Source organism: Danio rerio, chromosome 13, assembly GCF_052040795.2.
Source record: "Danio rerio strain M-AB ecotype USA chromosome 13, GRCz13ab, whole genome shotgun sequence".
Classification (NCBI taxonomy): domain Eukaryota; kingdom Metazoa; phylum Chordata; class Actinopteri; order Cypriniformes; family Danionidae; genus Danio; species Danio rerio.
This window is the reverse complement of record NC_141033.1, coordinates 29,311,650-29,326,350: the sequence shown is the minus strand read 5'-3', so window position 1 is coordinate 29,326,350 and position 14,701 is coordinate 29,311,650. Positions and strand designations below refer to the sequence as shown.

Genomic DNA, 14,701 nt, shown 5'->3' with positions numbered 1-14,701 from the left:
ATAGATTGATAGATTGATAGATTGATAGATAGATAGATAGATAGATAGATAGATAGATAGATAGATAGATAGATAGATAGACAGATAGAATATTCAAGAGTTCGCACTTAGCTCATGGTTTATAATTAGCTTGTTTGGCATGCTGTCCCGGGAGAGAGCTCTAAACCAAAGGGATCCTCGGCCCAGGGCTCTCTCCCTTTCGCAGGTTGATCTCAAAACTCCCCCGCTGATGAGGTTAAGGTGAATTTCCCGAGAGTAAGATATTCAGGAAAAAAGACTAATTTTGTCTAGAGTATATTTGGACAGTGGGAGGAAACTGGGGAACCGGGAAACAGAGAGAACATTCAAACTTATAGAAACGCATAGAAATACCAGATGACCCGGAGAGGACCCGGAGTCAGCAGCATTCTTGCTGTGAGGCAACAGTGCTAGTCACTGGGCCACCATGCCGCCCATTCTTGATAAAGGTGGAAGAAGGAGAGAAAGAGGGGTTTCTTACAGACGAAGTTGTAGAAAGGAAATGAGGATATATATAGTGAATTGGGATCTTTTGATTGGAGGATTGTGATTAGCTAATGTGGGCCAGCTGGGTCAATCATGAGCACGTGCTCCTCTTGAAATTAGTTTAATATTAAACTTCAGTTCATAATAAGATATTCATTTTGATACTATATTAAAATGAGTGCAGGGGTTTTGCAACAAATGCATTGTTTTAGTATATTAACTTATAAACATTTAGAAAAATGTCATCTAGGAAATTAAATATTTTAAATGAGTAACTAAAGTCCATCATAAATCACCCAAGAAAAGTTGTTATGTAAGAACTTGACTGAAAAGTTAACAAATGTGAGTTAAATAAATAAATAAGAAACATGAAAATGAATAATTCACAATTGTCATGGAGATCATTGAATCATTAGAATGAATTGTAATTTCAATCCAACTTTAAAATACTTTAAACATTTCGATGCATATAAGCTCAAAATGTATTATAATCAAAAAGTTTGCAAACAAAAAACTAAAATATAAATAAAAGCCTTTTGTAAGAAATTGTCAATAAATAAGAGTGCACACTTCTCCTGTTATTAAACTTTGTTATTATTTAACAACCTACAAAGGATCACCATTAATCCAAACATGGGCATACAGTGACAGAGATCAGATACATCAGCACAAAGGCATCAGCACATGCCCTTATTCACCAAACTCATAACAATCCAAGCCCATCCGCTTCACGAGACACCAAACCCTAACCCCACGTCACCCTGTCACCCACGTCTCCATCTCAGGTCCACCTTTCCCGATCTGTGGCCCTCCTGCCAACCTCGCCAACCCTCAGCCCACATGAAAGAGATGCTCAGGCCTCTAAATATATAAAAGATGCAAATGACGCAAGTGACTGACACAGCATAAATAATCCATAAAGGCACATGAGAGGGAATGTGAGCAGCAAGACTGACTGTAATGATAAATAATGTATTACAGGAGACAGGCCTTGTTTATTTTGGTGGCTTGTGTGATTCCTCGCTGACAAATTATTCCACCTGTGTGACTGAGAGGCAAGCGTAACAGACAGTGGAGTGAGGGACGCATTCGTCTTCCGGGTCTGCAAGTGTGTCTTATTTGGTTAAAAAAATAAAAATAAAGAAATACAAAAGAAAAATGTAAATAATTAGTGTTTCAATCTTATTTAGCAGTATAAATGTATAAACTTGTTTTTTGCTAATTGTGCCTTTACTGTCTTTCTTTATGGTACAGGTTGATTATAAAAATGTGCACATTTAAGACAACTCTGTTTGGGATAAAGTTATGAAATCAACTGTAAAATAGTACAAATATTATTTTGTTACACTGAATACTTGAATAGTATAATTTTATTAGTAGTATTTTACTTAATTATCCACATTATTTATGGTACTGGAACCAAATCTGTGGTATATATACAATGTATGCACTTAATTAAAACTCTGACACGGTTTGAGACAAAGTTGTAAAATATTACAGATAATATTTTATTAAATTAAATATTTGAATAATAAAATTTTATTAGTAGTATTTAATTTTTTTATTTACATTATTTATGGTACTAAAACCATATTTTTGTTGTTTATTATAATGTATGCACTTAAGTAAAACTCTGACACTGTTTGAGATAAAGTTATAAAATCAACTGTAAAAAAATCACAAAAATTATTTTATTACACTGGATATTTGAATAACATAATGGTTTATTAGTAGTATTTCATTTATTTATTTGCATTATTTATGATAGACACCATATTTCTGTTGTTTGTTAAACAATGTATGGACTGAAGTAAAACTCTGACACTGAGATAAATTTGTAAAATATTACAAATATTATTTTATTAAAATAAATATTTAAATAATAAAATGTTATATTAGTAGTACTTTCTTTATTTGCATCAATAATAGTGCTGAAACCATATTTTTTGTTGTTTAATATACAATGTATGCACTTAAGTAAAACTCTGGTTTGAGATAAAGTTGTAAAATATTACAAATATAGTTTTATTACATTTAAAAATATATCCTTTTTGCTTGTTCAAACTACTTATTTAAAATAAGCTGAAACAACACAATTCTTGAGATTTTATTGGGGCAACTAAATTTTTTATGTTCAATCTACATAAACTTGTTAAAAGTGTTAACTTAATCAATTTATGTTTGGACAACGTGAATTAATTGTGTGAAACCCTGCATTTTTTTTTACAGTGTACCCAACACAAATTGATGAATTTAACACATTTAGGTGGATTGAACATGCAAAAAATTAAGTTGTCCCAATTAGTCTCAAGAATTGTGTTTTTCCAGCTCATTCTAAATAAGTAGTTTGAACAAGTAAAAAAAAAATGTTGAGTGTACAATGAACGTTTGAATAATATAAATTTTATTGCAGTGTTTTATTTATCCATTTGCGTTACTTATGGTACTGACACTATAGGTTTGTTGTTTATTACAATGCATGCACTTAGGTGAAACTCTAACACTGTTTGAAACAAAGTTGTAAAATATTAGAAATATTATTTTTATAAATAGAATATTATAATAAAAAAATGTTTTACTTGTAGTATTTTATTTATTTATTACATCATTTATAGTACTAATACCACATTCTTTTGTTTGTATGCATTTACGTAAAACTCTAACACTGTTTAAGATTAACTTATGAAATCAACTGTAAAATATTGCAAATATTAATTTATTACATTGAATATTAGTATTTTATTAGTAGTATTTTTTATTTACATTATTTATGGTATAGTCACCGTATTTTTGTTGTTTATTATACAAAGTAAGCACTTCAGTAAAACTGACACGGTTTGAGATAAAGTCATGAAAACTGTAAAATATTTTAAATGATATTTTATTACATTAATTATTTGAATAATATGTTTTATTAGTAGTATTTTATAAATTTATTTACATTATGGTACTAAAAACATATTTTTGTTGTTTATTATACAATGTATACACTTAAGTAAGATAAAGTTGTAAAATATTACAAATATTATTTTAATACATTTAATATTTAAATAACATAATTTTATTAGTTGTATTCCATTTATTTATTTACCTACACTATTTATGGTACTGACGCCATATTTTTGTTGTTTATTATCCAATGTATGCACTTGAGTAAAACTCTGATACGGTTTGAGATAAACTTATGAAATCAACTGTAAAATATTACAAATATTATTTTATTACATTGAATATTTGAATAATATAGATTTTTGTTTTATTTATTTATTTAGTCACTCTTCTTGAACACAAATGTAAAAATAAATAAATAAATAAATAAATAAATAAATAAATAAATAAATAAATAAATAAATAAATAAATAAATAAATAAATAAATAGTAAAACAAAAAACAAACAAAAAACAAGGCATATGTACTGTAGCATGCGGACCAAACTCTCACTTTCAAATTGTGCAATGTAGGTGTTAATACGTGTAAAATGTTCCCAGTGGCTGAATTCTGATGATGACTGAAGGAATATTTCTGTTGTGGAAAAACAAGCACAACAAAACATCTCTTCACAGAATTTAATTTGCATCCCAAGGGAGCAGTATCTAGGTAACCACATCAGTCTGTGGCTCAGAAATGGTGCTGATGGCGACAGTGTTAAATATGCCCAGTGAAGCACACCTCAAAGACTGACACACACATACACACACACGCATACACACAAACGTCACTACTATCCTGGACACCCGGAGGTGTGAACCACGCATTGGGCTGAGAAGCAGAAACACTGTGAAATGTCCATACAGAATTAGCAACAGCAATTAGTGGCATTTCCACACAAGGATAAAAAGAAGCAAGCCGGACCTCAAAGAGCCTCATCAGGCAGACTGACAGCTCAGAGACAAGTGTGCACAGTAGAAGAGATGTGAAAAGGCAAAAGCCCAATTTTATTCTGCCTTGTTTCTTGTTAGTAAAATTAGTGACAAGAACGTTCAGTGACAGAAGATTTTTGTCCTCTTAAAAAAACAACAACAAATAAACAAGCATGTTTTGTATTACACATTTTTTTTAAATGTCATGTATAAATATGCAAACAAGGCATTATTTTATAAAACATGCAATAATGAAGTCAGGAACAAAACTTTTGTTTTCTTTTTTTTTTCCTTTTTTTTTTTTACATAGGAGATTTGGGGAATCTCTTTTTACAACCCAGGCTCATTGTGAAAATGTACCACTATATACATTTCTGGAGAGCACCAAATACGCCACATGAGGTACGTTTTTTTTTTTTTTTTTTTTTTTTGAGTTTTGAGGCTGATGTGTACCCTTTTTGAGATTTCAAATTTCTCTCACGAGTGTCATTCGCAACTGACTGGCTGACTAACTTAATGACTGACTGACTGATCGACTGACCCACCCACCCCCTTTCCTAAACCCAACCAATAGTTTTTTCAAAAGCACAGACAGACCCACCCACCCACTTCCCTAAAACGCAACCGACAGTTTTAAAAGCAATCCAGAAAAAAACTCGCCTGATTTTTACCAGATTTTACCACATTTTCATTCTGTTATTTACTTGTTTATTTATTTATTTGGCTTCTGTTTTTGTCTTAACCAATTTCTGGAACCGTTCTTCGCTGGACTAGCGTCTGGATTATATGATGCATCAAATGTCTAAAAGTTTAGCATTCGGTATTAGTACGATCCTTGACAAAAATATATATTATTGGAAAAAAAAAATAGACACACATTTAAATTGACATTCTACATATTAAATGTCTTGCTAAGAGCAGCTAAAAGCTTCAGGGGATAAAATGGAGTCAAAAGAAACATGAAATGTATCAAATGTACTTGACAGGCTTACTGAAACAGTTTATATGCAAAAAAAAAAAAAAAAAAAAAAGCAATTGTATATTTGTATTCACAACATGAACATATTGCACTTTACATCTGTATAACCACAGAAGCAAAGAAATGACTGTATATTACATGATAGTCAGAATATAAAACAGTGTAAATTACTGCATCAAGCGTGACATGTAGTTATGGCAACATCACTGAATGTCACAAAACATGAAACATTTCTAGCAGTCCTTACACATGAGGTATAAACAAAAGGCAAAAATGTATAGCTATTTCAAGCATATATATATTATTAAGTTTCCATTTACATTCTACATATTAAATGTTTTGCAAATAGCAGCTAAAAACTCCAGAAGAGAAAATGAAGTCAAAAGAAACAGTCATCAGAGACCGACCAGATTCCGCAAGCAGAAGCGGAAAGGAAAGAAAACGACAAAAATGAAAAGCCAACACACAAAAACAGAAGCAACAACTCCAGTAAGGCAAAAATGGGGGAGTGTGTGGAATAAATCTGAAAAGAGAAGCGTATGAAAAGAAAGCGTGCATGTGTGCGGGGGTTTCAGAGAAGAAGAAAAAGAAAAGAAAAGAAAAACACAGAGACAGAGAGAGATGGTGAGAGATTAAAAGAGGAAGAGAGTGAATTCCATCAATGCAGGGCTGAGATGATGATGATGATGATGATGGTAGGGGGGGATTTGGGACAGTGGAGGGAGGGAATGGGGCACATCTCGGAAGGGCAGAGCAAAAGCGGGCACAGGTGACTGTCATGTGTGATGATTATTATTACTGTACACCTGCTCCTCCACACTAATTAACTTTGGATATGCAAATCAGCCCTATTGCATCATGGCCTCTCTCTCTCCTCCCCTACAGATAAGAGGATGTTCAGCTGCTGGATTTAATTAGGATAATGAACGGTCGGACCGCTGAGGGAAAGAGAGAGGAGGAGGAGGAGAAGAGAGAGAGAGAGAAAGGGATGAAGAGAGAGGAATAAAAAGATGAGGGAGAGAGGTAGATGAATGAAAGTGAAGCTGGATGAGATGGAAAAGGAAGAAATATGTCAAGGGAGAGGCAAAATTAGACAAAAGACAGAGACAAAGGGGATGATGAGGGGGAAAGTCTGGAGTTTTGATTGAAAAGTGAGGGCGGGAGGGACCGTCCCCATGCAGAAACCCCTCCCCGGTATGAATTTGAATGATCTGTTTGAAAGAAGAACAAACAAACAACAAAAACAATACAATGAAGAGCGCGCTGACATACTTTAAAAACTCGCTCAATGTTTTACAATAAAAATCTGTCTGAACCAAAATCAAGGTCCCATAATGTAGTTCGAATAGATAAGTGGAAAAAAAAGTTTTTAAACAGATTGTTTTACTGTTCATAGTACCAACATATTAATGCAGAAAGTTTCTCCTATGCATATATTTATTCTGCAAAGAAACACAATGTCTGTATTCTGCCATTACTTTTTATGTCAAGTACTCCTGCAACAGCTTTTATATGCTTCTCCATAAGAAATAGCCCTTCAAGGAATAAATTTAAGGTGCTGATTAAAAATAAAGTTATTGAAGAAGTGAAGGAATTCAAGTATCTTGGCATAACTCTAGACGTGAATTTAAAATTTGATGTTCAAAATATTTGTAAGAAGGTCAAGCCAAGTCTAAATTGTTTTCGTTTTATTAGAAGATTTTTAACATATCAAAATGCAAAAATATACATGCGTACATCATGCACTCTCAGAAATAAAGGTAGGCTAGCTGTCACTGGGTTACCTTTTTTAAAATTTGTAACTAAAAGGTCCATATTAATACCTCAAAGGTACATATTAGAACGTAAAAAATACAAAAGTGTTCCTCTTAAATTTTTTAGGTAATAATATATACTTCTGAGGTACCAATATGGACCCTTTAAGTACAAATGTGTACCTTTTGAAAGGGCACCACCCCAGTGATAGCTTACATAACTTTATTTCTGAGAGTGTGGTCACATGCCTTTTTAACCACATTGAATCCTATTCAATATACTATATAAACAAGCCATTAAAATTATGGACTTAAAGCCTATGCAATGGCATCATTGTGATGTTTTATGTAAACATAACCTTTTAGTTTTGATCATTTTATTACATTTAATTATCTTAATTTGGTTTTTAAATTAAATAATCATGTTACTATGCTGTTTTCAGATCTAATCAGCAGACATCAATCCTCTCACAGAGTCACATGAGCAACTTCTAATGGTAACTGTCTTGTTCCAAAGTGTAAGACCTCTTTTGGTCAATCTGTTTTCTCTGTTAAGGGAACCAAATTGTGGAATGATTTAACTCTTGGCTTAAAATGAGAAGGTTTTAAGTAGTGTACTAAAGTGGTTAAAAACAAAACAGCAGTTTACACAAATAGTTTACTGTTAGTTTGTTTGATCATGCCGCCTTTGCTTTTACCGCAAAGAACTATAATGGTTATGTGTTTATAATGTGTTTTAATTTTTATAATGAAGTTTGTGTATCCACTTTATTTTCTATTTATGTCAAGCTGTTCCTTGCACAGGTGTTGAGAATTAGCAAGTCAACCAAATGCATTTGGTTGTCGAGTGTAATTGTGTTGTCCATGTCAAAATAAATAAGCAAATAAACTCCAATAGAGTGCATGAACATTTAAAGGGATAGTTCACCCAAAAATGAAAACGTACTCACTCACTTATGTAGTTTCCAACCTTTATGGGTTTCTTTTTTCTGTTGAACACAACTATTACTAGGAAGTCAATCCTTCAAGGTTTCGGGCTTTCTTCAAAATATTATTTTTTTGTGTTTAAAAGAAGAACAAAAGTCAAATAGATTTTAAACAAGTCTATGCTGAGGAAAATAATTTTAATTATCACATTAATATGAAAGCTGATAACATATTTTTCACAAAATAATTCTTAAAAATGCTCACATTGAGAATATCTGATTCATATTTTAAATCAGAGTGATTTAAGTGCACTCTGAATCCTCGTTTAAAGGTTTGCATTTTGATCATGAGAAGGAAAGTCTGGAGTTGTGATTGAAAAGTGAGGGCAAAAACCCCTCCCCCTCATTGAATTTGAATGATTTGTTTGAAAGAAGAACAAATAAACAACAAACAATACACTAAAGAGCACACTGACATACTTTTAGAAGCTGTTTGTGCTAATGCGTAGACTTTCTGGCATGCTTCGATGTCTTCTGCAGGGATGGATTGATGGATCTTCAGGGGAGGACTGCAGCGAGGCTGTGGAGGAGACGGCAGGTGTTCTGACAAGGACAGCAGCCCTCGTGCCTCCATGCCAAAGGAGAAACGTAGACTCTGACAGGGGAAATCAGGCCTAGACCGCACCGGACAGTCGCCTCCAGTTTCTCTCCTTTATAAACAAACCTGTCAGAGCGACATGTCTGCTTTTCTAAACAACCCAGTTCAGGACCTCACTGTCCAGTTTTATAGCACTGGCTTTCTGTTTAATAGCAAATCAGCTGATGAATTGACGGGCTGCAGAATGATAGTGTTGCTGGGAGTTTAGAGATCTGGTGCTCAGACTAATTGCCCTGTCAACACCAGGGCTGGAAATAGCCGTATCTCTAAAATGGCTAGAGAGCGAGGATGAGACCAAGACTGAGATGGAATGATAGAAGGAGAGGAAGATAGAGATGATGTGTTTGTGTGTTCAAGGGTGAGAGTGGAAGAGATGCTTTGCACTCTCTCTCTCATTGTGCATGACAAACAAAGCACTTCGTATTCACAGTCACAAAGCAGGATTCTTCTGTCATGATGGCTGGGGACTTTCCTTCGACTTCTGTTGTTTTTAGACTCAGCTAATGATATTTTAGCGTCTAACTTTCATAGTCATAGTGACCATTTTTTTATCTGTATTGGAAAAAAAAAAGTTTGATTCTATGGTTTGTTTGGTGACTGAATGTGAAAAGAATTTGATCTTTTTTTATAACATGCATTTTTAAAAAGGTATTTAAAACTAGAATTTAGACTAAAACATAAAAACTACATATTTTAATATTCATTCATTAATTTTCTTTTCGTCTTAGTCCCTGGGGTCACCACAACAGAATGAACCGCCAACTTATCCAGCATATGTTTTAAGCAGCGGATGCCCTTCCAGCTGCAACCCATCACTGGGAAACATCCATACACAATCATTCACACACATACACTACGGTCAATTTTTAGCATACCCAATTCACCTATACCAAAGGAAAGCCACTTGAACACGGGGAAAACATGCTAATTGCACACAGAAATGCCAACTGACTCAGCTGAGGCGCGAACCAGCGACCTGGCAACTCATCCAGTTTTTGTACAAAAATTTACATGACCAAACTAAAAATTATTTATTTATTTAATTTATTTACTTATATATATATTAAAATAAAAAATGTCACTTAAAAACGTTTGCAGTTTAATGACCCTATTTAGTGGAAGTAGTATTGTATAGACCATTTCGAGGGATGTAAACAATAACAATGGTCCTCATGTATTTCCTATTTTACATTTTTAATTTCTTTAGCTTCCATAAATCCAAAAAGGTCCAGATACTGACAAATAATGTTATGCCTATTGTTACAGATATGAAAAAGTATGATAACAAGCAGGAAATTTTCAAGAGCAGATGATATCACCACATTGAAATGGTCTATAAATGCACCATAGAGCAACAAAGTGTGGTTGGTCAAATGAAAGAAAGAAAGAAAGAAAGAAAGAAAGAAAGAAAGAAAGAAAGAAAGAAAGAAAGAAAGAAAGAAAGAAAGAAAGAAAGAAAGAAAGAAAAAGAGAAATCTTACTAAAACTAGTCTTTCAAAGTAAAGTTAAACAGGTTACACATGAGGTGAGTAAAGCAAAATAAGTGCGTTACCATCAATGTTTAGAGCAGCTGACTGTAGTATTGGTAACCTAGTGACCAACATTAAACAAGGCAAGCATAACGGAGACAGCTGACTGGTTATGTGGGTGAAATGTTTGCTGTGTCAGAGTTTTTAGCACATGCGTTTCCATCCCCATTAACTCTTTTTCACAGAAGTCACAAACCACCACAAGAGTGTAAAAAATGCTAATTAAATGCATTTTATTTAAAAAAAATTACATTTCCAACACTCATTTCTCATGTGAGTATTAACACAGGTTGATGCAAACCCTGTAGAACGGACATTCAGCTAAACTTTGTGATTCATGCTTATTTTTCAATTTGGGAAAAACCATTACAGAATGATAGATTTACGCCATCAAACCCAGTATTGCAGAAAATAGTCCCAATTTGAACACCCACAAATGTTCTAATCAAAGTACTGACCTATAATCAGTACCCCATGCAGCCAGTGGATTACACTGCATAGTTATCAAGTGGAAAAACTCCTGATGACGAGTAGCTTACAGATCTGTTGTTATTGTTCTGCAGGAGGAAGATGGTTCAGATTGTCTTGCACCACTGCCTCTCCAGAGCGACCTGCAGCCTGGAGTTCCTCTCCCCCACTTTTAATCTTTCTGCTTCAGGTGATTGATTGGAAAAGGAATGAGCTGTTTATTGGATGCAAGGGAAACAAATTGCTGTTTTAAGTGTGTTGCCTTGATACCAGACATGACTTAAGATGAAGCGTCTAACTCTCTCACTCTTTTTTTCCAGCATCTCTCCCTCTCTCCCCGGTGTGTGCTATACACAACCTTCATTTGGAGAGCTGCCAACGCAATCCCACTTTCACCCGCTGCATAAGTGTGCACTCTCACATAGCAGCCATTTAACATGGCATCTGTTTCAGATGCCTTTTATCAACCTATAAAATCAGCCCTTAGGTTTCCCGCGCACGCAAACGAACTTGTGATCTGGGCGAACAGCAGATTTTGCTTCGTAAATAGAACCGTAACCATCCTGAAATCACTCCCAAATAATCAGGGATTTGATCAGCGGGTGAAGAGAGGGGGACGTGGAAACACTGATAGCCAGTCAAGGGTTATCATATGGGATTCAGATACAGGCAACTGCTGTCAGCTTAGCCGTACATTCATTAACACATGTTGGCAGATTTCATGACTACTCAACATATACCTGTCTAGACACCTTGATGATTTTGGATAAAAGCCAGACCTCCCACATTACAGGCCTTGTTGTGTGAAGGACATATGGAGTCATCTTGGCACAGGCTTAGCGCATACTGTGAGGGCAAGGCCCACTGTGGACTGGCCGTAATTACACAGACGAGAAGCCGACTGGAGATGGACGGAAATCCGATGAGATAACAGGCCCACTGTGACTATACAGAGACATATTCATCAGCCTTCATCCAATATCTGATATATTAAGCAAAGAGGATCTATCAAAATCATATGAACAAAACAAATAAACACTCAGTCATTTAAAATCACTTAGTCATTTATCACTCCATCTTCCTCTTGGTTGTTGAACTCTCCTGGTTGTTGTTGAACTTTTTGAAACAATTTTCCAAAGTGTTATGTTTCAGTATCTATTTGTAAACATAAGTAATTATATGTAGCCTATAGTAAGACTACACCATTTACTGTAAATAATATATTTTATTTATTAATTTGTCAAGTGATTCATTATGGAATTATTGTAATGTGATAAATATTTATTGTTATTAATGTTTTAAACTGATCGTACTTAAGTATTCTAAAATAAAATGTTCAGACAATATTTCAAAAGCTGTTCAAAACTTCTCAATGTTGTAGCTGTGTTGTATGGAAAAGATTTATCCTAGTCCGCCAACATATACTGTAGCGCCACACTGCAAAAAAAGCTTTTCTTACTTAGATTTTTTTTTGTCTTGTTTCTAATCCACATATATCAACAAATTCTTAAATCAAGAAGCATTTTCTAGACAAGCAAAACATATTGTCTTGTTTTGAGAAATAATATGCCAAAATGAAGTGAGTTTTTCCTCAAATCAAGCAAAATAATCTGCCAATGGGGTAAGCGAAATAATCTTGTTCTTCGATTTGTGATAAGATTATTTTGCTTACCTCATTAGCAGATTTTTAGCTTAATTTAGGGAAAAACTCACTTCATTTTGACATTTAATTTCTCAAAACAAGACAATATGTATTGCTTGTCTAGAAAATGCTTCTTGATTTAAGAACTTGTAGATATTTGAACTAGAAACAAGACAAAAATCTAAGTAAGAAAAACATTTTTTGCAGTGAAGGCTATTAAAACAGGCAGACCTTTTAAAAAGTGGACCTTTTATCAGTTATTCGCCTCATTTTCTATTCAGTTATGCATTCTAGTGACATTTTAAGAACTAATCTTTGCTGGATCAGCGTGTCGGAATGTGGTCATAACCACACTTTTTTGATGCACCAAAAATAGTTCAGATTTATCCTCAATTTAAATATTGTCATGAGATTAGATTGAAATAAATTCATATGAAAAATGCTTAGCTAAATTATAAATACAAAATTATTATCATCCATCATTTAAAAAAAGGAATCTGGTAAAACTTGTTTTAAAACAAAAAACTGTAGCCTATAGAAAAATAATAAACTGGCTACCTTATTCAACTTTTCCTCAGTCAAAAATTTGTATATTTGGTAATCAATAAATGTGCCAATATAGGGGTCATTTTCTGAACTTTATCAGTAAGGGTGTGGGTCTTTTGAACTACCCGAACACCCTATGGAGCACGGTGCTCACGGTGACCCAAGTTCGATTCCCAGCTCAGAGGTCCTTTTCCAATCCTTTTTCTCTGTCTGCTCTCCCCTCTACCCCCATTTTCCTGCCTACGTTACACTGTCCCGTCCAATAAAAGGTGAAAAACTCCTAAAAAATGATTAGGCTGTATAAATAAATACTATCTGCAAAGATCTAAGGGTATTGTTTCGAAAGGGAAAGTGCATATGTTTCTTTTTTTTTTTTTTTTACATATTGGCTGTACTGTTCTTAAAGAATAGCCTACTACACCTCAAGCAAAACTTACAATATAAAAATATAATAAAAGTTTGCGAATAGCCTACCTGAAACTTGTGCACAGTAACAAGAAACGTCTTTGCGTTTAGATGAATCACAAATGTCTTTGACAATCAGACCAACAGCAGTTTTACGTTCATCCGATTTATGAGAAAACTCTTGTGTTTCCCCCTCCTTTATTTTATTCTTTCACCGCATGAACGAATATTTGCCGTTCTCTGGAGAAAAGCGTCACGTGACCTACTTAATGACAATCTGTCTCCGTGCTCACATTTCTCCACTCGGCTTATTTATTTGATAAAGTGCGATGCCTTTCCTTTTGTTGCCCTTAATCGGAGCTTAACGTCTTTACTCCGAGATCAATAAACTTTATGAATTATTTTGCCGCCGTCTATTTTTATGGTTCCTTTTGCTCATTAGCATGGCTGGCTTTATTAGCTGAGGCTGCCAGTGTCTTTAGCCGGTCCTGTGTTCCTTAGGTACAGTAAATATCACTCATGTTGTAATTAATATGCACACCCTCAGCACTAATTAAAACACAGACCCCTCCAACCAGCTGGGCCCAAGCAGAAAGAGCGGCAGTCGTGCCGTAATGAACTTGTTGTAAATGTGAGCCCAGCCATCGGATATCATATCCCTAGGAGCTGACAGCATGCAACGGAGGGAGAAAGTAATAAGATCCATGAACTTGTTAATACCCACCCAACCATCCAGAAGCAAACCCCCACCATCTCTGGAAAGAGAGGATATTTTAATGACACATCTCTAATTAAAGCCTTACTTTATCTCCTGTTTGCTTGCGATTGAATGACAGCGATAGAGAGAGAAAAATCTATAAAATGTTCCTAAAAATGAAACATAACTTTGTTTAAAGTAAAAAAAATCAAATGAGTTGTAATAGATCTAAATATAGTAACACTAGCTATATGCACATCTGTTAATGAACAAACAGAAAGTGAATACACAGAGGTTTAACCCGACATATTAAAATGCTAATTATAACTTTTCATAGAACCGCCAAGTCAACACAATCCATTAAAGAATTTTCATATAGGGATTACGACCCGTCGGTTTTTCATTAGTATAGAAAGTTTACTTATGTGTATATTGTGGGAGACCTCTCCCTAATGACCTCCCGCCTTACAGCCTAATCTGTTATAAATGTAACTTAGATCATTGAGCAAACAGTGGGAAAGGTCAAGGCTATAAAGGAAGAACAGCGGAGGTTGAAGAAATAGGAAGAGCGTTCACAAAGCTCCTTCTCACCACTAGTCTCTGCTGTTGTATCATTTTTCAAGCATTATCTCCACCATCCGCGCTAACTGTCCTCCTCTGCCCTGGATATGTGGTCTTTTACTCCAGACTCAGGTTGTTTGAAGACTTGAGAGTGAGTTAAAGCAAGCTACTC

At 34.5% G+C, this 14,701-nt stretch overlaps 1 long non-coding RNA gene across 3 annotated transcripts in view; it reads right to left on the bottom strand.

Annotated features, from left to right (window-relative positions):
• Positions 1–14,701, bottom strand: part of LOC141377189 (uncharacterized) — an 85,110-nt gene that overhangs the window by 56,194 nt on the left and 14,215 nt on the right. The window contains exon 3 of one of the 3 annotated variants that reach the window (XR_015506045.1): positions 5,396–8,747. The exons of 1 other annotated variant lie outside the window; for it this stretch is intronic. This is a non-coding gene — a long non-coding RNA (uncharacterized LOC141377189). Of the gene's footprint in view, positions 1–5,395; positions 8,748–10,755; positions 10,893–14,701 lie in introns of those variants that run through there. One more of the 3 variants, XR_015506044.1, reaches the window with a different exon arrangement.